The sequence below is a fragment of the Pagrus pagrus genome (genome assembly GCF_965226575.1).
Source record: "Pagrus pagrus genome assembly, chromosome: 5".
Lineage (NCBI taxonomy): Eukaryota > Metazoa > Chordata > Actinopteri > Spariformes > Sparidae > Pagrus > Pagrus pagrus.
In genome coordinates, this window is record NC_140189.1 from 35,604,950 (window position 1) to 35,628,634 (window position 23,685).

At 42.5% G+C, this 23,685-nt stretch overlaps 1 pseudogene across 1 annotated transcript; it reads left to right on the forward strand.

Annotated features, from left to right (window-relative positions):
- Positions 1-20,621: 20,621 nt before the first annotated feature.
- Positions 20,622-23,183, forward strand: LOC311257048 (cathepsin Z-like; annotated as a pseudogene). Its single transcript, XR_014624890.1, has 6 exons — positions 20,622-20,796; positions 21,077-21,240; positions 22,025-22,204; positions 22,281-22,430; positions 22,602-22,762; positions 22,924-23,183. The product of XR_014624890.1 is annotated as a cathepsin Z-like (transcript).
- The last annotated feature ends 502 nt before the right edge of the window (positions 23,184-23,685 follow it).

The window sequence follows — 23,685 nt, forward strand, 5'->3', positions numbered from 1 at the left end:
TGATTAAAGCTCGACAAAAGGTTAGGAGACGTGACAACATGGCTGCAAGTCAATCAGCAGGGCGCAATATGAGCACCTTGCCCAGATTCCAGGTAATGGAGAAGAGGAGATGGGGGGAGGAGGATGGGAGGGATAACGGAGTGATGTTGCACAACACGATCAACTTTCAAGATGCCTTTGAAGTCCAGAGTCGACATTTACTCCCCTGGAAAAAGAACGAGGGCCTGTTCTCTGGACAACATTGTGATTAAATGGTATTAGAGGGTTTTCCCCCTCAAGCACTTGAATAACAACAGGTCAAATCAAGCAGTTACAAAGAGTAAACCTGTCTGGGGAAGAAACTCCGGGGGTTTGGAAGGCCTGTCGCGATGGTAGTTAACATCTCTCTCTCTCTCTCTATATATCTACACACATATACACACATATACACACACACACACACGGGGACAGGAGGAGAAAAACAAACAAAGAGACGACTCCAGGTAGACAAAGACTTCATGTGAATTGAAGGGGGTGTTGTGGCGGACGGACGGACGGACGGAGGGAAGGAGGAGCTCGGAGGAAGAAGAATTTCTGGGCTGTCACATCCTACGTTAGGGTGCAAAAACAGCTCACTGTGTTATCACAAGGGCATTTCGTCATTGACGCATCCACTACTGCTGGATTTATTGCGGTTGAGTCGAGAGCGAGCTATTACCATTGATAATTGATGGCCTGTAGGTGTGTGTGCGCACATGTGGGCGCGAATGGGATGGCGAATATGTGGGTGAGCGCATGTATTCATATGTGCGTGTGTGTGCTCATGTTCATGCATGTATATTAAGTGTGTCTCTCCCTGCCTTCACCCCCATCACCCCCCCCTCAGTACCAACACCCAGCTCACCCCCTCCATCCCCTGCCTGTCAGTGGTATGGGCCTCTGATTGGGGGCCCTGGGCTCAGTCGCCACGGAAACTGCACCAAAGCAAACAAAGGGGTGGAACAGAGCCGAGGGAATACAGTGACACAAAGGGGCTACCTTGCACAGTGGAAGATTTCAGGAGAGGCTCACACAAAGACGAGCAAAGCCGAAGTAGACGTCGCTTGTTGTGCCTCTCATTAACGATGCCGCATCTTAACGCTCGACGCTGAACTCTCCAGCTCACTGCGGTGCACAAGGCATGAGATCTCAAATTAAATCCCTGTCGCCCCCCCCCCCCCCCCCCCGCTCTGGAATTGCTTTATTAACATATGCAAATCACAACGGCGGGGATGTGATTAGTGAAATTGCACACATTTTCTGTGATTTTCCATGCAGTGCATAAATGGAGTCGGTCCAAAGTCATTTTCAATTCATCCTCTGCTTATCGCTGTGCATTTTGTCAATCAAACGGCAGTGGCTGACTATAAACCTTTGATAGCGCTTTAATTCCCATTGAAGCTCCGGTAGCAAGCAGCATTATCAGCAGAAGATGAATTCACACCAGCCATAACAACAACCACAACAAAACAATAAGGTTATTAAGATTAGCTATTGTCAATAAACATTAACCCGATTATGGCAAATTAAACTCCAGAACTCGAGAATAATATAAAGTCCATTAAATAAGGCTAAGATGGAGGTTTTGAACATGTAACGTGTCATTCAAATCAGTCAATATTCCCCCAACCAAAGGACCGTAAAGCTGCCTGATGAGAAATAAAAGCAGACATGGGGACATACAGGAAGTCATTGTGCTAAAGCAGGGGATTACATTTTCTTCGGGCCCTGTGGTTGGTCCTGTCCCCGAGACTCATTAAGAATGGCCTTGACATTAAGGGCCCACTCTCTTTCAACCTGTTTGTGGCCACGATGCTGAGATCAAACAGAGTGCTATAGGTGAGGGCACTCTCAATGGCCTAAAGCTGGTCATTCATGCTTTTTAAAGACAGGAAATCAGGCTAAATGGAGGCCCGACTCCTCCTTCTCCCTGCTAAAGAGGCTTCAGAAGGCACAGAGTTTTTGCAGTAAAGAATTTCAAGTGGCCACGGGCCTTTGAGGGGGAGTGCAGAACCAATAAAACCCAGGATTACTTGTGTCAAAGAAACACACCTGCATTTCATACATTGTCGGTGCCTTTTCCTAATCACTAACTCCAGGAGAGCTGAAATGAAAATGCCTCTTTTCCCGGCCGAGATTCAACCCAAAACAACCTCATTTATAATGCGTTTTCACATGTTCGTTCTTGTCTAGTGTGCATTTTCCAATGTTTATGCCTGCGTGGTTCAAACACCACAGGGGGAATAAAGGCCTTTTGTTTGACTGAGCCGACACATCTTTGAATTTTCAGCCTGAAAGTCAGTCACTGTGGTTTCATCCTGAACTTTTACTTTCATGAATAATTAGCTTCCCACTATATTACACATAATTTCTCTGTGTTGCCATTAGTCACATGAATGGGTGTAGAAAACAGATGTAGTCAGTGTTGTAGAAATGACATTAGTTTGTTCTTTATGAGTAGCTGCTACCAAAACCAGGGCAACCAGAGCAGATTGTATCTGAACTTAGTCCTGTTTCTTACAGCTTGCTTATGTTTAATTCATAATAGACGCTGAGCATAAAAAACCTCTCTTACACAGGTTCTGAGAAACCCCTTTGTACTTATGCACCTGTGATCCATAAATCTCAAATCAACTTAAATTGACGGCACCTGCCTTCCAATTATTCCCCCTCATATAGTGCAGCACAAACAAAGCTTTAGTCAGGAGCAGCCAATCTAATTTTGTGGAAGATGAGATCACAGCAATGATAGAGGAGATTGAATCCAGGCAATATGTTTTTTTTGCTGGGCTAAATTGTCGTTTGACAAACAAAGTTAAAAATTCAGCTTTGGAGTGTTTCTCCACTGCAGTGAATGAGGCGGGCAGAAAGACACAACTGGGGCTGATAATAAAAAAGACAGAACTGTCACGGTTTGGCAACAAAGGACCCAAATGCAGGTTACTAAGAATCCAAGAGCAAAAACATATTAGTGCAAATCAGGATAACACAAGGACACAGGGCACAATGCAGGTAAGACATGAGGAGAAAACAGGAACAGGGAGCAGAAGTGAAATGCAGGCAAACTGGAGGGAAGACCAACTACATTTACATTTAGCGCTTTTGTCCAAAGCGACTTACAATAAGTACATTTGTCACAAGAAAGAAACATATCACCATCGATAAAGTAGAAAAGAAAAGATAGAAACAATTTTCAAGCCCTCATCTGAGCAAAGTAGCTGCTATTTATCAAGGATGCCTTAAGTACACAAGTACTATGATGTAATTGCTGATGTAAAAAAGGGTAAGTGCATATAAAATATATATATATATTTTTTTTTGGGGTGGGGGGGTGGTGAGAGAGTCATGCTCTGCGGGGTTGAGGTGAAGTCTGAAGTTTCACCACTGAGGCGCCAGAACAGAGAAGAGTCGCGACTTCGCTGAGCGGCCTTGGTTTGCTCTCAGCGATGGCGGTACCAGCCGACCAGCCGATGTAGTCAAGTGCTCGCGTTGGGGCGTGTGGTCTGATCAGTGTTTGGAGGTAGACGGGTGAATCGGATGCGGGCCGCAACAGGAAGCCAGTGGAGGTCACGGAGGAGGGGGGTCACATGGGAGAATTTGGGTGAATTGAAAACAAGGCGCTCTGCAGCGTTCTGGATACGTTGCAACAGTTAAGTCGCAGAGGCTGGAGTCCAGCCAAGAGCGAGTTGCAGTTGTCCAGGCGGGAAATGACCAGCGATTGGACCAGGAGTTGCGTCGCATCCTTTGTGAGGAAAGACCGGAAATTGCAGATCTTGTAGAGGGCAAATCTGCAGGAACAAGGGAGGGAAGACCAACAAAGGAGGGAAGACTAACGAGGGACAGGTGAAACTAATAGAACAATCAAAGGTGGGGACAAAGACACAGGAAGTGTAAGTGAAAACAAGACACATGAGGATAAAACCTACAAAATAAAATGAAAAAATTAAACCAAATTGCAAAACAATGACATCAGTATCAAAAGATTAATTGATGTGGTGAGTCTAGAAATAATTACTTTAAACCTCCTGATTCCTCAAACCTGATCATCACAGTCATTGTTTATGAAGTCCACCACACTAACAACCCTCCACAGCTGGTTAATCACTGTACATCAAGGCTAGAATGGCTTGGAGATCATTTCCACATTAAAAGTAATATTTTATAAATAACTACTTGCATATCATATGTTTTATAAATGAGACCCCAGGTGCAGAAGACGACTGACTGAACATCTTACTGGCCAGTTTTAATGTTTGACCCCTGTCATACCACACATGAATATAGAAACAGTCAGTGCTGCATGTTGGATGTATGAGACAAATAAACACAAGATGCTTTAAACAACCTTTTTGCGCCACTAGAAGGGAAAAATTCATAAACGTGTACAATAAAGGGTTAAAACAATCCACTGAACTCCAAAATGATGATGAAAGTTAGATATATTCTAACATGTCGGTGTGGAAATATATTGAATATTGAAACTAAATTAATTCTGGTAAAGGAAAACCGGTGATCCCATCTACACTTATCAGAACCCAATGACAGGCCAATAAGAATTTTTTAATAAAACTACATGATTGGCTTCATCTTAAAATTAAATGTATGAGTCATACCTGCATTATACTGAAGCAGTTCTGGAGGTACCACCTCTACAGAGTAGTATCAGTATCCAGCATGTGGCCTCAGGGCTCGACATTAAGAGGAGCAGCACAGCCCTCATCGCTCAGTCACCCTCACTCTCCCACCTTTTCCCCCCTCTTCCCCTCGCTCTCCCTCTCCGTGACAGATGTGTGATTGATTCCCGTGGTGCCGGGTGATATGCTCTTTCTAATTTTAGCTGCGCTCACTTGGGGACTCACAGCAACAGGTAAATTGGATGCTGGAGCCGGAGTCCATCTGCACTGTAAATAGGCACTGATAAATTATTTTCCATGACAGCCGCTGATATGAATGATGTAACATGTGCTGCTCGCAGAACGGTACGCATAATCTATGTAGCTACAGTGAGTGCTTGTACTTGTGTGCACACTTCTTTATATGCTCAAGCCTCCATTAAAAAAATCCCACATACAAATCAATATTTTGGGTTTCCCCCCCTATGGCTTTAGATGTTTGTGTACCGAGAGTCGAACTAGGTAAAGATATCTGGAGATAACAGAAAATGAAATATAAGTCATTAAAACATTTCTTTGAAGGATCCTGAAAGAGACGTGTAACGTTAGCCTGATGATCAAACAACATGTGATGTTATGAAGCTATAGAGACTTCTATGTTAACCACATAACCTGGCTGATGCTCAGACTGTTTTATTATTTTGATCATTACTGAAAATAGCTCCATCTCTGCATGTAAACTCACTTCACTCCTAAAACTGATTAAACTAGTGAACTGGCTACGTACCATCCTGACATTTAAACAAAACATCTCATATCAGGTTCATAGTACATGTGGTTAGGGTTAAGCCAGACGTCACTTGGGGAAATTTTCCAGCCGTGTTTGTGGCGACCACAGCAGATATTTTAAAGGCATCACATGATCTTTTCCTAACCAACCTAACCAAGTGCGTTTGTGCCTAAACCTAAGCAGAGCATGAGCACAACATAAAACACAAAGTTAAATCCTTAAGAAATGTAAAGTTTCAACATATCTGTGGTTTGCAGGGACATCAACTGCCAACCAAAAACAACTATGCTGCTGTTATACATTTTTTTGAGTTGTGTACTTATATCATCCTAAATGTTTCCCACAATGTTCAAACTCAAAGAATTCTGTAATTGTACTCATAAACAGCACGCTTCATTTGGATGATTGCCACTTTAACTTCCAGTTAAACGCAGGATGGCGATTGTAACTGAACATGACATGAATAAAGCTTTAATAAAAAGGAATCTGAACATATCTGCAGGATCCACTTCAGCCAATGGTGGCTGTTCACCAATGAAAACATCAGCTCTCATCATCACACGCTTCTTCAAACTACATGTTTTTATTGTTTTGATGGAAACCCCTGCAGCAGAAAATACACACTGTGCATTTAACTCACTAAATGATATTATCTATGCCCAATCAAGTACTCAAATATTAAGCTTCAATTAATGTTTTCTCAATGTTTAATGAAAATTAGGTGTAAATAAATGATTCTAGCTCAGTAGTGAACTGTATTGAATTCAACACCGACAACATGGCCACTGCAACACTATTTCTGACATTAATCGACTGCAGTGATGTTGTGAATGAAGCATTGTGCCAAAAAGCCTTTTTGTTACATGTATAATATTAATTTCTGCCTGCAGAGAGAGGCGACCTGAAATCACAGGGACACAGAGTGGTCTTTTTCACACTTCGCTGTCTTTTGAGCATAGACCGTTTTTTTTGTTCACGTCACACATGCTCGGAAGAAACTGGGTCATTTTAAATCATTTGAATCTCAAAAGTAACCAGGCCAGCAATCTACCAGGTACATGTAGGTCAGAGTCCATCTCGGCTCCCGTGTGGTTTCTGACCACAGCTTTCCCTCGACTGTCACTCGTGATTAATCTGCTAATGTCCACATGCAAATTCTCCAAATAGGCCTCCACGGTGTAACTGTACAACTAATGGGTGTCAGCAGAGACTGTTTTGCCATGTCATGCATATGTATGAGCTTGTATATTTAGCAGCCAAGTTGCTTTTGATCACCGTGTGGAGAATGAGTGGGCTGAGATGAATGGTGGTCCAAAGCTGGGGCACATTAGCAGCTGACCACCCGCCTTTCATACCGAGCAGAAACAACAGATGGGCCAAACAGACTGCAACGCACCGTTAGCACAATGTTAAGTAGGGCTGTAGATAGCAAACACGTCATTAACTGAGGGCGCTCCACTATATTCCAAAAGACGGTATAGTATTTCACTGGGGAAAAGTAAATGTTTATAAGCAATGTGTCAGGATTATTCAGATATGTCACTGCAATTTAGAAGAAGAATTAAACAATACAAGGGAAATATTATATCTTATATTATATCATTTTTTGATATACTAAGAAGAGCGTAGGATAGTTATCTCAGTCCAACTTGCCTTCGACTGATGAGATTGTTCACTGATGAGCAAACATTCAACGACAGGAAGACCGGCGAAGAGAACCGGCGATCCTTCGTCACGTACTTAAAGCTGCTTAAAGCATCATTTTCTTATTAAAATAAGAGTTGAATAGCTCTATATTCCAACAGTAATCTTATTGAGTGTTAGGTCAGTAGCCCATGTCTCTCCTCCCACTGCTCTTGCAGTAAAAGAGAAAAGACATTTTCTAGTATCCTCGCCAACTTTATCCAACCAGGACAGAGAACTCCATGAAGAGGTCGTCCTGTCTGCTTGGAAACATTCAGAGATCAGGATCCTGAACAGGCCAAGTGATGAAAAAACACTTAGAAGAAAGAGGCAAAGAGCTACCTCGAAGGAAAGAAAGGAGACGTTTAAGTGTGGTGAGGGAGAGGATTGATAACGGCAAGACAGGCAGGAAGTTAGCTCCAACGTTGATGACAGGTACAACAGCTTCAACATTGTGAAACAGACAAAAACTTTGTTAGGTTCAGGAAAACATCCCGTTTTGGTTAAAATAAGTAGGCTATGTCAGTAAGGTAGAAGATACGTTACGTAGGTACTTACTGTGGACTGCTTGGGGCTGAACAGCAGTCTCCTGAGTGAACGACTTTTTTCTAAACCCCATCCTTGTGTGGACTTTTACACTTTGTCACCTGATGTCCTCCTTTGTTCCCCTCATAAATATTATGGACACTAGAGGTCACTGCCCAACAATAAATGGAAATATGGGTCACGCTAAGGTGCAAAAATGCCCCAAAATGCCATATGTTTATGTGACGGGGACCTTTAGGGGTCGTGTGAGTTATGACTCCTGTCTGTGTGGAGCAAAGATGAAAGTAGTGTGACATAGTTACTGAGGCTCAAAGTGGGGATGGGATGAAGAGGTCAGGGTGGATCAGCAGGGCTGCAAACGCTTGTGAATTTGACACAGAAGAGAGACAGACTTTTTAATTCCTGTTCTCTATCAATCAACGTTTCCTTATTTAAGATTCCATAACCTTCACTAATTACCTTCTTTTCATGACCTTAAAAAGGTGTTTTTGTGGTAGCAAACACAAACAACACATGAATCACTGTTGTTATGGACATAACTATTTTGGAGGCCAGTGGTAAACAATGTCATCCTGTGAAAAGATAATCCAAACCAGGAAATACTTGAGTTGATTTGCTGTCTTTGTTTGCCTTTATTCAATAGCTGAAAGTAGAGACCAGACAGAAAATGAGAGAGATGGTGAACAACATGCCACAAAAGGTCCAAAGACGAGACACGAACCGGGAACAAAAACCTGAAAAATGTCGGGCAGTGAAGCCAGAAAGCTCAGATATCAATTCAGCTGCTGCAGATGTGATGAACTGAACTTGTCCGTAGTGTTCTGTTGTACAAAACAGTGCTTCACATTAACATTTTGTACAAACTACCTCAGTAATTGTTGGTTTCACTTCATTCAGAATCATCAAGCTTGAGTTTCTTGCCAGCACTGAAGGTAACCCAGCATGAAGCAGCAGAATCATTTTCAACATGAATGCATCTACACTTTCATTAACTTTAAATTCAGCACATACTCTCAGTGCTTCCTGGCAGGTCCCCAAACACAAAACGAGCTGGAGTGTTTCCGGGGACCATGGGACACATCTGGTGCTGCTGTGTGCCCGGTCGGGTATTTAGTAGATTGTACCAATGAAGAAATCTTTCGATTAGAACTCGGAAATTGCTTCTGTCAAGACCACTCAACATGGGGAGATAGCTCGTGCTTGAATTGGGTCTCAATTTGAAAAAGAGGAGTAATCTAATGTGGCATCTTGATAACATTTATCATGGAAAAGAAAAGGAGGATTTGTCTCGGTGCCAGAGGACTTTGGGTTTTTATTTTCTTTGTGCTGAGTACAGACATGCCCTTAATGCGTTAAATGTGTTTAAAGCGGTCGAAGTCTGTAGTTTCACTGTTCTCGATCACACAAAGCAAGATTGCTGCGATCTGATAATTCTGATTTACAAAATAAAAATCAGAGCTTGCTCAGCTGCACCATTTTGGGGGAAAAAAACCCTCATTATCAAAGAACAGCGGATGAAGCCTGCACATGCTCCAATTAGGCTCTCTAAATGTTTAATAAGCACAATCAATGTGCAGAATGGAATCTGCAACACGGGGCTTCAGACCGAGTTGAAGGAACTGTAACTCACTCTGTGGGTTACCTTTACCTTATGGAGAGAGAAAAAAACCCTTTGTAAGGGACTCAGGCATTCCTTTTGTAACCATTTTAATGGCCAATGCCTCCTGGTCAAGAGGTGGTCGATGAATGGACTAATTCTGCAGGATTAGTCCTCTGTGGTGGTGATCCAGCCAGCCACACAAATGTGACCTTACGGTGCAGAATCAGTGCATGAACAACTATACATTGACTCCATAGGAGGGGGCAGTTCAGTCAGGGGATTAGTGAGAATCAACCATTCAGGCATGCCCCTCCGTTTTCAGATTCTCTTTCTTGACTTTGAAAGACTTGTTTAACAAAAATTACATCACAGAAGGGGGCAGCTGGTGGCACAACAAGCCAAATACCAGAGAGGAAATTCAGGGCAAGGTAAGCCTATAGACAGGAGAGCTGAGCAAACTCGCAACGTTCCACAGTTTGTGCTCCGGGGATGTTTTTTCAGTCTCCAAAGGCCTTAAAGAGAGTGCTGGGGGATAACAGCACAGAGAGGTGGACATGCTAGAGCTGGAAAACACAAAACACAGGCTTCACGTGTGTCAGGTGACCTTTTGTTCCCAACAGGGCTCAGTTCTGCAGGACTGCACAGCCAAATAAACAGTAAATGTTCCAGAGGATAGTCTGGTCTGCAGGCTTCAGTAGCAACTGACAGACAATACTGAAGGTAAAATATGGTGGCTGCAGTGTGAAGAACACAACTTTCCTGCTGAGCATCACTGACCATTAGATCATGATGAGGATTCATCCCGAGTCCAGTTCATTAAAAGGTCCCATATTATGAACAACACGTTTTCTCTGGATATATAATAAACTGGTCCTCCCTGAGCCTACCAACTCCCAGAATGAGGAAAGCAAACGAGTCCTGCATCTCTCTGCAGCCCACCCACTGGTAAAACGGGGCTCCTACAGGCTGTTCAGATTCAGCTCCTTTCGTTACGTAATGAAAGGATTTGCATTGGCCGATAACACTCTCCCCGGAGATATCCGAGAGGGGGCGTTCATCCCCGAGGTGAAGTTCGGTGTGTCCTGCGGTAAGCTAGCAGTGTTTGGCAATGTCGTCGCTCAGAGCTAGACACGCTAATTGCTCTGTTGTTGGTTGTAAAAATCACATAAGTGCCTATATTCTGTCCCAGCTACAGAAGAGAGACAGACTTTTTAATTCCTGTTCTCTATCAATCAACGTTTCCTTATTCAAGATTCCATAACCTTCACTAATTACCTTCTTTTCATGACCTTAAAAAGGTGTTTTTGTGGTAGCAAACACAAACAACACATGAATCACTGTTGTTATGGACATAACTATTTTGGAGGCCAGTGGTAAACAATGTCATCCTGTGAAAAGATAATCCAAACCAGGAAATACTTGAGTTGATTTGCTGTCTTTGTTTGCCTTTATTCAATAGCTGAAAGTAGAGACCAGACAGAAAATGAGAGAGATGGTGAACAACATGCCACAAAAGGTCCAAAGACGAGACACGAACCGATGTAAAGTGGTAAGTGCGCTTACCACTTTACATCGCTTACCACTTTACATCGGACTGCTTCAGTAACGAGGGTCAGTGCTAAGCTGGCTTTGCCTCGACACTGACCCTCGTAAAAGGATCAGTCCCAACCATACGGGACCCAGCAACTGCACCCGAGCCACAGCTGAGTGTCGCACATGTTGATAGTATTTACAGTTGCCTACGACTATGGTGAAGTCAGCCTGAAACTGGCTAACTAGTTAGCTCCGCTTCGGTCCGCTATGCAATGGCGTTTGAAGCGAGTTTAATGTTAATAATATTACGAGGGAGCTCGGTTGTCACAGTAAAAAGTCCGGAGACGTGCAGACTGGAGACAGAGACTATGCAAACAGTGTCCAAGAGTTTGGAGACTGTGTTGGAGACAAACACAGCTTTCGCTAGCTGTTTTTAGATGTTACCTGTTGCAGGTCAGTGGGGGATGGGAGCCGGGTGGTTGTGTTGGGGAGTCCTGCTGCAGCCGCAGAGTCTGTATTTTTCTGAGCCTCTCATTCTGGGTCAAACTGGTGTGGTTGAAGGACAGCATCTCGGCGAGCCATAGCGATACATCCACGTAAACATTAGCGCATGCTACCGCTAGCGTGGGCGGCATCCTCTCCCTGAGAGGGGCGTGTAGCAGGATGGAGCTCATTAGCATTAAAGGTGCAGGCACAGAAACAGCTGCTCTCAGTAGAGCGACTTTCAGACAGCTGAAGTTCAGGACCACTGATGGGTTTGGGGCAATACATTTCCAATACAGTGTTGTTGGACCTCTGACAGCTGTGTGAAATTGATGAAAAACAGTATAAGATGGGACCTTTAAAAGCCTTTAGATTGCCACAGTGGTACTTTTTGTGATGCATTTTAAATTCCTTGCAGTAACTAAAGTGCTAACACAAGATGAGAGAGGGTGAATGATTGGAGAGAATGAAACGTCATTGATTTTGACATCTCCTCCTGGTGCATGAGTGCACATTGTGTTTCCCTTCTGCAGGTTTCGACAACTGAGCAGTCCATCGTGTGATTTCCCTGAGCAGCGTGCACGGGAAAAAGTGTTTCAACATAAACAAACCAATCAACCAATCAATAAACACAGCGAACCCTGAGGTACTGCCCAATGACTAATAAAACAGAACAGTGTGGGTGATCACACGAAAAGAAAAGAGCACCGACAGAATCTAAACACTATTAACAGAGCGAGGCTTTGGCTCCACTAATCTCAGAGTTCGTGGCTCGATACCCAGCCCCAGCAATGAGTGCACGGATACTGCCACTGATGAGCAGGTGGCACCTTGCAAGGTAGCCTCTGCCAGAATATATGAATATGTGTGTGAATGCTGACTTGTGTTGCAAAGTGGCCACAAAAATCGACCATCTCCATCCGTGTGTTATTATGACGACGTATGGTGAAGTATCATCCAAGTGAAATGTGTCAAAATCTTTACACGCCATCACCACCGAGAAGTGATGATTTAAACTTGGGTCCAGATCCATAGGTCGTCTGTAACTACATCGTCTACACTGAAGTAATGTATGAATCAACACGCTGAAGACTGGTCTTATTTAGTTCATAATTCTTTATAAAAAAAAGGTTGTTGCTCCAAATGTTAGAATCCATTTTCTATGATCTTTTTATTGTCTAACCAAATGGATTCATTTGATTTGACGTCAGTACCGTCAGTCTTCCGATGTGCTTAACCTCTTATCCCCCACTTCTCATGAACCACAGGGGTCTTTAACATTATCGGCTTTATGACACGACTGGTAAAGATCACTGGGATCCCCCATTCCTCAGGTTTAAGTCCTCTGACCATATTCTAATGCTCTCTCTATTAACAACCATTTATGACTGCGATGACTGAAACGTGCTTAACAAGTCTGTCATCGCTGCAGCTTTGTTAGCATCAGTTGAGTCAATCGAATGTGAAATGGCTTGCTGGGTGATGAAACCCCCGACGGTGAACTTTGAGGCTCAGGGATTTGGTCCGGGTGGACAGGTGGTTCCACTGGAGAGGCAGGAGCTTGGTACAGAGCCTTTGAAATCTTTTCATCTGGAAAATGTGGCCGCTTTTGAGACGACAAGCTACACAATTCAATGCTCTACAATTAAGTCATTTAATCTAGTGCAGGGTCAACCTTTCAAAACCATACTTGGGTGTGCTTCACAGTGAAAACACATAAAACCCAAAACCAAATAGGATAACAAATACCATTAGTTAAGAGAAAGCCAAGATAAATGTACATGGACAAGAATGAAACATTGTGCAACATGATGAAATCAGTCCCTCCGTTTCTAAATGAATCAGTTCAAGGATGTTATTCAATTTAATTACACTTTTTTCTTTTTTAAGACAATGTCACCTTGAAGTAGGTTAAATATCACCGAGGAAAGTCAAATAATAGATTTAATGCTTGTTTTTTTTAAATTGAATGATGAAATCAATTGAAGAGTTGCATACATGTTGCAGTGCACTTCTTCTGTTTTCAACTGATCCTAATAAAAGAAATATCCCAAACCTGTGAAATAAACATGGAAGTTTGACTTTATGATGGCAGAACACATTCATCAATCAAACTTATTAAAAAAAGAGTCGCCTTATATCTGTCAGCTCGGAGGCTTTTTATTTTCAAGGCTAATTTAATTCAAACTAGCTTTCTTCCATGTTTGTTGTTCTGCTGTTTCCAGTCTGAAGAGTGAAGAGAAAGTGGAAGTGCCTTAAACCTGCAGTTTTTCTAATGTCCAGCAGGGGGCGACTCCACTGGTTTCAAAACAAAGTCCGATTGTGTATAAGTATGAGAAAATGACCTTACTTCTTGTCGATTTATTTACTCAGTAAATAGTTTCTGATTGAGTTTCTGATCTCAATCACTAGTTCCAAGTCTTCAGCGCAATGTCATGTTCATTTTTTAAATTATGGTGCCAATTTTAGTAAAATATACGATAAAGCAGGGCGGCGCATGCTTTCACAAATCGCTACAACGGTGCGTCCTTGGGTTGTGTTACATTTCCCCAGAAAACAAAACCTGAAGGACGGGTCGCAGGTTGGGAATCTCACAAAGTTCTGCACATATCAAAAAAGGGTCAAAACAAACTGGTCCCTGGGTGTCTAAAGGTGGCTGTGGGTTTTATTCCCACTGCCACTGATTCTATCAAAATGACAGACAAACAAAAAACCAGTGGACCAAAAACCAAAGTTGAAGCGGGAGTCACTGATCGGGGGGAAACAAAGTGTAGATAAACTGGCCAAAAGAACTAATTCTCAAACACTCAACCCAGATTTTCACCCCAAACAGAAAATGCAGAGAGCCAACTGACGGTGCAACCCCATTATATAGTCTCCCAGCTGACTGATTGCAGCCAGCTGAGGGAGGACATCACAGGTGCACCCAATAGCCTCTGATTACCTGTGACCTGGATCAACTCTGAGCTGACTCACCCTGTGAAGTGAAACTCTGAGTCTTCAGTCCCAGAACAGCTGATCTGAGTCAGGTAAGTCGACTCTGAGTATGTTAACTCTGAGTTGAGCTCGTGCCTGACGACTAGTAAAAAGCCATCATCAATGGAGCTCGGATACTGTGATTCACCATGGCAACAGGGGAGAAAACAGGAAGCAGGGGAAAAAAGTAACACGGCTGCGGCCGTAATGAAAATCACTGAAAGAGTTTTAGATGCGGTCGTCTTTTCATTTTGAATTTAACGTCACTTTCTTTTATATTAGCCTTTGAGGAAGTGGTTGAATGTTGTTCAATGTTTTATTTTATTTTAGGCTATTTTATTTTATTTAAATAGGCTGAAAATGAAATATAAAAACTTTCTCACGATGGCTCCTCACTTTGGTTTTATTTCACATATTAAACAAAGTAAAAGTTTATTCAGTGGATATTTTAACTTGTAGTAGCTTTTACCACCAACAGATGCTGTTTAACACACATCTGTGTCCTAACATCCTGCTGAGTAGATGAACATGAGGTGGTGCTCACCTCCACCTCCACCTCCACCACGTCCGCCAGAGGCAGAGGAGCTGGTCCTGAGTCAGCTCGCTGGGTGACCAGAGGCTGAGGAGCTGGTCCTGAGTCAGCTCGCTGGGTGACCAGAGGCAGAGGAGCTGGTCCTGGGTCAGCTCGCTGGGTGACCAGAGGCTGAGGGCGTCACTCACCCCCAGGACCCAACATTAGAGGCAGGCACACACTTACTGTCTACAGACTGAACTAGAAGTCATTTAGTCTTACACTCAATGCGGCGGCAAACTAGAAACACGGACTTTGAAATTACGTTTTTGGACCGATGGTTACTTTTGTAGCTGTCTGTGGGAAATACAGAAAGCCAAATGAAATGTGAGTTATTTCTCTTTTTCTGGCTGCTGGAAGGTGATTGATTAACCTGCGAAGTGATTAAAAAAAAACAAAAAAAACGCAGAGGATGGTTCAGACCTGAGAGCACGTGTAGCATGATATTCGCTGTGCGGCCGGAGAATATAAATGACGGACTGATGAGGAGCGGTTCTGTTGGGTCCAGTCCTCGTCAGGGAGCAAGAGCTCATCTAAATGAATCTAAATTCTCCTCCTGGTGTAAAACTATGTGAATTATTTCTGCTTCAACATGATCGACTGAGAAGGAAAGGACAGCCGCTGTCAGACAGCTCCGTCACACTCAGGGTTTCTTCAGGTGAACCAGTGAGCAGGTGAGGTCCACAGAGTCAGTTACCGCAGTAACAGACCCAGAGTTTAAGTTATCTCTCTTTCTGGAGCTGAACACTCAGAGTTTCTCTCATCTCAGGGTTAACAAACTCAGAGCTTTCACAAAACCCGCTTTCTGGAACACCCCCCTGATCTGTCCATAACAGGTTGTCAGTCACATCCAATCAAGATATCCCCCCAGCTCATCCATCTAATCCAAATATGGTCACTTCTCCAAAAAACCCAGCATTAGTCCACAATGGATGATGTCACTGTGGGTGTATGCTCGGGTGCAACATGTCACATCAAATACATGTTGTATTGATTCACACAAACACATGACATTTGAATGTTTCTTCTGTCTAATAATAAATAAATAAAAAATACTTGGATGCAGCCACAGTGTCTCAGAAACAGCTGAACAGAGAATAAAAAACCTTTTTGCTGCCTCTAATGCCAAGGTTCACTTTCTACAATATCTGTGCACGACAACGATGGTAACAAAAGATCAGGGTTATGGCAAACAAATAACTTGAACACTTTAACTTTAGGAAAGCAGCTGTGACAGAACACAAACTCTCTGTCTTCTTCATGAATCTTAGATGTGCTGCAAGCTCATCCACCACCCCAACCTCTACAGCTGTGCTGCAGTATTTCACCTCTTGCAGTAACTTGTGTAAGTCCTCGGGTATTGAGCTAGTAATACTTCTTCTGCATTCAAACTGAATGAAGGGATGGCTGGTTTGAATTATGGTCGGACAGCAGTGGCATTTGTTCTTATACAAATCATGATAACATTTCTATAAAACGTGTCATGTCTCATTCACATTACATGTATATGAGCTGACTTTCATGTCAGGAGGTAAACCATACTGACGTGTAAGCTCAGCAAGATGGCTGCCAAGCCAGAGACCACTATTTGAGACAGCGTTTAAATTTTTGTAAGCGTGAAACCACTGGATAGCAGAAACACTCTTTTCCTAACCCTAGCAAAGTGGTCTTTGCACCTCAACCAAACTAGACCATGTGCACCACGTTGTCATGACGTAAAAATAAAAAAGTTGAACCCAAAGAAATGTAAAGTTTCAATATATCCATGGTCTTATTCTGCCCTTTTATTCATGTGTCATTTTATATCATGAGATAACTGCTGTAAACATGGAGATGATGGTTAAATAAATCTATATTGTGCATACATGGTTACCTACTGCAACAGGGGTTTCATTCCTTTTTACTTTAAATCTGACCTTAAACACAGAGTTGCTCATGTTTCTCCTCCCTATCAGTACAGTACATATACAAAATTGATTTGAGCTTTCCGTATGAACCTGCCTTTGGCTGGTCCTTCGACTGAACTGTCCAGTTATCTGACGTCCATTCCTTCATTGCAGCTGACAGGTGAGTGGGGAAGATGTGTGGGTGAGGAATCATCCTGAGGAAATACCAGAGAAATTCAACTGACCTCTGAGCTTGACACGGATCAGCGAACACTGATATTATCTCCTCCACATGCACACACAGACATGTAAACGCTCATGTGTTCATGGGCCAACACACTCAACACACTCTCATACCCAAATCAATCATTCGGCTCAGAGTGCGCTAATGATGTTGTTGACGTTAATGAGGAAGGGGACGCGCTCTTGAAGGCAGCTAACGATGCTAATCATGCAGATATCACACTGATATCCCCGTAACAAGCCATCATGTCAGTGGATGAGTCATCGATTAACTTGGATGTGTGTTTTTAGGCGTGTGGAGCACAACTGGTTCAGACGAGCCAATCACAAGAAACCCCAGAATGAAAACACCATCTGCAACACATGGAGGGCTTTCTAAGGTTATTCACACCTTGATTGTGTTAAATTCATCACAAGTTGATGAGATTTTTTTCCATCTACATATTTTCAGATAACTTCTCAGCAGTATTTTCATGTAATTTGCACAGATTGTGTTTTCTGTGTTGGAGGAAACTGAAACTTTAAACATGAAAAATCAGTAGAGGGCATACCTCCACCAAGGCCCAACAGTCAACTTACATACTCCCTCAGATACCAGCCACCTACATATGCCCTGTTTTCATTGAGATCCCTGCATTATCCCTCGAAAAATTGACAAAAATGTTGAGAAACAGCCTATCTCGCAATTTAAGAGAAAGTCAGAAAACATTCCTGGATTTGTCCCTTTGTGCAGGACCGCACCAAAAGTTAACTGGGTCTATTCTGGGCCGAGACCCAACCTCCATCCAAGTTTCATGGAAATCCGTTCAGTTGTTTTTGTGTAATCCGGCTGACGAACCAACCAACAAACAGTTACCCCTTGGTAAATCCTTGATGTGATGTTGAACATCTCATTTCAAATCCATGGGTATTAATCTGCTGACTGAGCTCTCCTGGCTGCAGGATTTGCTCCTATTCAGCCTCAGGAACATTAGTGAGGTCCAGCACTGGTGTTGGCAGATGAGGTCTGGCCTGCAGTCGGCGTAACAGCTCATCCAGAAGGTTTAGCCGCAGCCCAGTGAAGTTCTGCCACAAAGTCAGAAGCGCACTGCTGTCTAAAGTATTATTGTTTACTGTAGCATGAAGACTTTCCTTCATTAGAACTAAGGGCCCAAACAGCCCCAGGCCATTGGAAGGAAAGAGGGGTGGGGACAGGGCAGTCCACGTACTTCTGGCCTTATCCTGCACTTTATATGTAACGAAATTGTGCTGCATCACGATGGGAAGGCAAGTTTGTAAATATAGCCCCATTCAGACTTAATGCAATTCAAAGTGCTGTACATTAAAATAAGACAGTAAGAAAACAAAAACAGGCCTTTAAGAGATATAAATACTTATAAGATTTAGGATAGAAGCTATGATAACAGATGCCCTGATTTAAATGAGCTCACAGTTTCAGCAGAGTGTATCAGGTATTTGGGAAGCATGTTCCAAAAACTACAGGCTTCACTTTGTTTGGTTTTGATCCGGAGAACACTGAGTAAACCTTCCCCTGGCCCGGGTGGTAAATAAGAGATGTCCTGAGACCATTCAGAGCTTTATGGACAAGTATTTAATAATCCATCCTTTGAAACTCAGGCAGCCAGTGCAGTGGTGTGATGTGCTTCACTTCAGGAGACAGGAACCTTTTGAGCAACAGCCTGTCGATAAATGATAAATAACCTGATCCATGATAACCGAGAGGGTCTTGTTATAAAGACATGTAAAAAACATACATTCATATTCAGGAAGAAAGAAAGAAAAATGTTAATTGGAACAGAGTCAAACTTATTTGCATTGTACGCTTTGGTTTCCAGCTCACTGGCAGCCGTAAATATCATTTACCATCCTCCAGCTGATTGCAAATCTGGGCTCTGGTTTCCTTTCTATATCTAAATATTAATAGTCTCCATTACACGAAAATTACTTTCATCTCCTACTCACACGGAGGGATTAGATTTTAATCAACGCATTAAATATGACTTTCTATTCCTGCAGATGGGAGAGGATGGCAGGCAGTCAATTAGCATCATGCTCTGTTTGCGGTCTCACAGCGAAGCCTGATAAAGTCTTTGTTATCACAGAGGCTGCGAAGGCATCAACAAAATACAGAAAGTGACACGTGGGACTGAGGCAACATAATGATGAGCTTCTGTCAAGGATTAATGCATCAATATAACTTTAAAACGTCTTTTGAAAAGAAATCTTTTGAATTAATGGAACCAAACACTGCTGTGAGGGACTGTTTATTTCCTAACAAAGATTTAAAGTAACATAACATCTGAAGATCAATCTGCAGTCACAGCTACTCCAGAATATCAATGTCCTCACAATGACACTGAATTGGAGGCAATCTGTTGGACTTTGGACTTCCGTTGTTCTGCTGATAATCAGGATGGAAATTTATGGAAAAAAGCTGTGAAGCATTTTGGCCAAGAAAACTCCGCAGACTGCTTTTCATAAAGAATGTCAGCAGCCAAAATGTTTTCACTTTGCCTCACTTTACTTACCTTTTCAAGGGAATCTCACTTTGCAGCAGCTATTAAAATACAACATAAGACATAAATACATAAATATAAAATACACAAGTAATCGTAAAGCAACACAATGTGATTTCTGTATCTGTTAAGCTGTTTTCTCACACTACAGCTCTACTTTTACAAAATGGTTTTGACTGTCAGTTAATGAGCTTTGTGTTGCACCGGTTGTGTTCCAGATGACAGTCTGTGTTTACATGGAGCCTGATATTCAGATTATAATCAGTTTGCCCTAAATGTAATGTAAATGTATGTTTAAAAGCCCAGACAGAAAAAACAATGCTCCAAACACCTTATTCAGAATAAACAGGCCCAAACAACCGGTTGCAGAGGGAAAGTTTAACCTTTTCATTAATGGATCAAAATGAATACTGTCCCATATAAACTATATAACCTGATTATTGTCTGCCCACTGTCTTGATGTAAATGTGTATTGAAGTACATTTCTCCACTTACCCAAGATGGCGGCTTCTAAGGTGAACTGGTTTACTGCAGAGAGTTTGTGTTTAATCAGAACTGTGAGACAACGTCATAGAAACGATGATAGTATCTATATCTTCAGGACAGGGAGCTGATCAAATGCACCAGAAGAGACAAAATATCTGAGGAGGAAGAGGAATGCATGACGTAACATGTCACACAGCTGTTCCCATTATATTACTTGTTGCATGTGAACGCCAGACACACTTAATCTCCCCCCATGTAAACAGTTACCAGAAGTCTTCAGTCAGAACAAATGAAAGAATATTGTCCATGTAAACAGCTACTGTCTTTCCTTTTTACATTTAAAATTACATCATGTTGAATTAACAGTTTAATCCTGATTATTGAAGTATTCAGGAGATCTGGTTCCCGAATAACATGTCTTTTAAATGTATTTATTTCACAGATTAAGACTTTTGAAACATGAAACGATTGGGAAAATGTAACTGTCTTTCATTGAGAAGGATTGCAAGGCTAGTTTGGGCTGTTTCCATCTAATCTGATATAATGTGTTCACTCATCTTCTCCACTACAACCTGCACTGGAGCAGAGCGAATCCCAGGTCAGATCAATAAAGCCTGATTAGCCTGATGACAGGCAGCAGGCCTGCTCTCTCTCTGTCTGTCGGTCAGTGAGGTATTTATACTAAACCGAAGTGGTTTGTGTCATGATGTTAGAGGCTCTGTGGCTCAACATGGCTCACTTTGTCTTTTCTATTTTTATGCTCCTGACTCCTGCTGTTTCAGCAGGACACTTTTTTAGCAAGAGGCCGAGTTGTTACCAGCCGGTGCCCAGGGATGCCAATTTTGGAGTAAAGTGAGTTGCCTGTTTCACTTCTTGGTGCTTCATTTCTGGAGCTTCCTGTGTGTTTATCTTCTGTTATACAATCGTATCACAAGGCTCCTATGCATACGTGATCAAATGCCTCAGTCTCTACTAATTTGCAGTCAGCACATGGCTGTCTTTTTGCTTCTGCCTCACTGTCCCCAGATGCATGATGTGTATTTTAGAGTGACAGTGTTTCCATGAACCTGCTCCCCTAAAAGACATCGTGTCATCGTGCTTGTAAAATGACTCGGAACTAAAATCCCCTCAGAACTGCACCTCGTCCTCAAGAATTTGTGGACCTCCGTGAGCTGCCAAAGTCCTGGGACTGGAGGAATGTAGATGGCGTCAACTATGCCAGTACAACTCGTAACCAGCACATCCCTCAGTACTGCGGCTCCTGCTGGGCTCATGGCAGCACCAGTGCAATGGTGGGTTAGATTTTCCCTGTTCCAGCTTGTTAAAGATCTGTTGAAAGCGTTTTTCTAGTGTTTGAAAATTGCATTTGAAATCTACAGCCACATGTATGAGAAACTGTTAATGCATGCTGGCAATGCTTTTCAAAGGAAGTATTTATTAGTTCAATATATCTGAAATCAAACTTCTTGCAGAGAAGCTTCTAGAAAAGACCAGAGTCTGGAGCACTCCATATGAATTCTGCTCACCTTCATTAAAATTTCAGGAAAAACCTTTTAGACCAAAATGATTCAGTATGAATGGTAACATTACTGGCAAATACTTTTCTTTATGTCAGTTACTTCTGACGATTGGTACCCTTCATCTGTGGTTGTGCTAAATGTGAAGCTTGAAGTGGAAAGTGATTGGTGCAGCATAACTGGTTTTTAAAAGTACCTTTTGGAAAATCTCAAATATTAATCACTTGTAAAAGTTTTTGAATAACTCAACACAGCCAGTCCCCTGATTCTAGTCTTACTGCTGGCTCTAGACATTTTGGATCTGTTGCACTGTGAAGGTTAAGTCCACGTGTAACCAAAGATTTAACTTAACATTGTTACAAAAGTGTACACGGCTAACTCTCCTCCCGAGTTTGGACATTACTGGGGGCAAATCTGACTATTTCCCAAGAATGGTATGTAGATTAAGTTGTGTGACTGAATAACAGATGGGAACCTCCTGATATAAAAACATTTGAGACTTGAGATGAGCTTTTCCAAGGCAAAAAATGCATTTTTGGGGAACTTTCTTTTCTGCTTCATAGATCGTATCAACATAAAGCGGAGAGGAGCGTGGCCATCTGCTTACATTTCTGTCCAACACGTGGTGGACTGCGCTGAGTCCGGCACCTGTCACGGAGGAGACCACGGAGGTGTGTGGGAGTACACTCACGAACATGGCATCCCTGACGAGACCTGCAACAACTACCAGGCTATTGACCAGAGTAAGAACTCGGCAGAAGTTTGCCCTTTCAGTTCATTCATGAGACTTTCTATTAAACTAACTCGTCCTCTTCTCAGAATGCAAACCGTTCAATTCATGTGGAATTGTACAACTTTTGGGAAGTGCAACATTGTGCAGAACTACACTTTGTGGAAAGTAGGTGACTTTGGAGCCATCGGTGGACGGGATGATATGATGGCAGAAATCTACACTAGCGTCCCAATCAGGTTTTAAAGAGTTACACTTTTTTTAGTGGTTTTGCTTCATCTCAGTTTTCAAAATTTTTCCACAGAGTTTGACGCTGGTTAATCCCATCACATTTTCGACCAGCAACTGCTATAAATGCCAAATCACTTTCCTCTGCTCTCAATTCACAAATTGAATTGTTCTCCCTTCAGCTGTGGAATCATGGCCACAGAGAAACTAGACTCCTACAGCGGGGGCCTGTACTCGGAGTACATCGACAGTCCTGACATCAACCACATTGTCGGTCGCTGGCTGGGGAGTAGAAAATGGCACTGAATACTGGATTGTGCGTAACTCGTGGGGAGAGCCGTGGGTGAGTCATCATGTAGTAACTCAATGGCCTCAGTCCCTGCATGGTTCAGTAGCTTTTAAACTTGGCATTTAAAAATTGGATGTTGGAATGAAATGCAGTGGGTGTGCTTGATTTATGATCCAAGTGACGTTGAGATTGTGTGTTTTTTCTTCTTTCTCTAGGGTGAGAAGGGCTGGCTCAGGATTGTAACAAGCGCCTACAAAGGAGGAATCGGAAGCAAGTACAATCTGGCTCTAGAGGAAGACTGCATGTATGGAGACGTGGACGTACCCACAACCTATCAATAGAAGTCAAGGCTTTGTCTTTGGTCCTCCTGGTAGCAATGACTCGGCTCATCCCTCAGTGTTTGACTAGAGGCCAGATTTGCACCAAATTAAACTGGACTTGTCATCAAAGAAGCAAAATAAACTGCTTTTGCTCAACTTTATCCCTTTTTTTTTTTTTTTCTTTTTTGGGGACTCCGAAGGAGCAGCATAATCTGAAATGGAGACATTACACTTAGCTTTTGATATCTTCCTCTAGTGCACTGGAGTTAGACTGCAGAAGCATAGTTGGGTAGCCTCTGGTATTCAAAGCTGTAGCAAGCCAGTTTTGGTGGTCAGAAGGTCTTGGAGTTCACTAAAATAAGTGTCGTCACTGCTTCTAACATTCTGCCAAAGAAGCATCACTACAGTAGCATCTTGTGTAGACTGAAGTACTGAGACTTTTTGCCTCCCCATGAATCTAAAATCTTCCACTAATAAAGGGGAGCGCCAGTCTGTGTTGCACGTATAACTAAAAGGGTTGGATGAGTGTATATTGTGCATGGATATGCAATAAAATGTCTATTTTTGGGGACAAAATAAAAATTCAGATGTCACAATAAGTGAAACGCATATCTATCTCTGAGTAGTGTAAGATTAAGGGTCACATAACTAATCAAA